The sequence below is a fragment of the Schistocerca nitens genome, chromosome 2, assembly GCF_023898315.1.
Source record: "Schistocerca nitens isolate TAMUIC-IGC-003100 chromosome 2, iqSchNite1.1, whole genome shotgun sequence".
In the NCBI taxonomy this organism is placed as follows: Eukaryota; Metazoa; Arthropoda; class Insecta; order Orthoptera; family Acrididae; genus Schistocerca; species Schistocerca nitens.
In genome coordinates, this window is record NC_064615.1 from 10,508,975 (window position 1) to 10,509,818 (window position 844).

Below are 844 nucleotides of genomic sequence, written 5' to 3' on the forward strand. Positions count from 1 at the left end.
TATTCAATTCCGAAGACTACAACTATTTTTAAATTTTTTTTGAAATGTGTTCTACATGGGCGTGACCCACTGTGGCGCTGTTAAACTGCTGTCAAATGGTATTTTTATTAACGTCCGTGTTCATCAGGTACATTTTAGTGATATGAGATAAAGTATGTGTTGTGGCTAACCTGTGATGGTTCAAAATATATCGCTGGTGTGATTGTCGATTGTTTCATGTTTATTTACTCTGTCGTTATCTCGAAAATATTCGTAATTAATTCTGTTTCTTGAGTCTCTGTTTTGTTGAAGTATAATAATGAGTAAAAGTAATGTTATTAGAAATCCTCTGAAGGCTTTTAAGAAGAGGAGAAATGTTGGAAAGCCAAAGGTATTTAGAAATATGGGAATGAAGATAGGTTCTAACATGGTACGAGCGATGCTTGCTTTAGACAAGGAACGCCTTCGGACTGCAGACAGGGCTGTAAAGTGTCTAGAAATACAAGCAAGAGTAAACAGGAGGAGGAACAGGAGAAAGCTGGAGGAGGAGTTTGCAGAAGATGAAGATAATCCATCCTATGGACCTGGAATGCACTAAAAAGTTAATCCAATCTTTGTCGCTCGATTCCCAAAACTTTTATTTTCTCATACTAATTACATGTTTTCTAAGGATCTTCCAAACATATTTGTTTCAAACTTTCAGTAAATGTTACACAGTAGCTTCTGCATTATTTAACACAGCCTTTTTCCAAAAAACCGTATATTTTTGAATATATAAATAAAAAATTGCAAAAAAATGTTGTGAATTTTCATTATAATTGAAAAAAAATCATCTTTAATAACTGAACTAAAATTTTGTAAAATC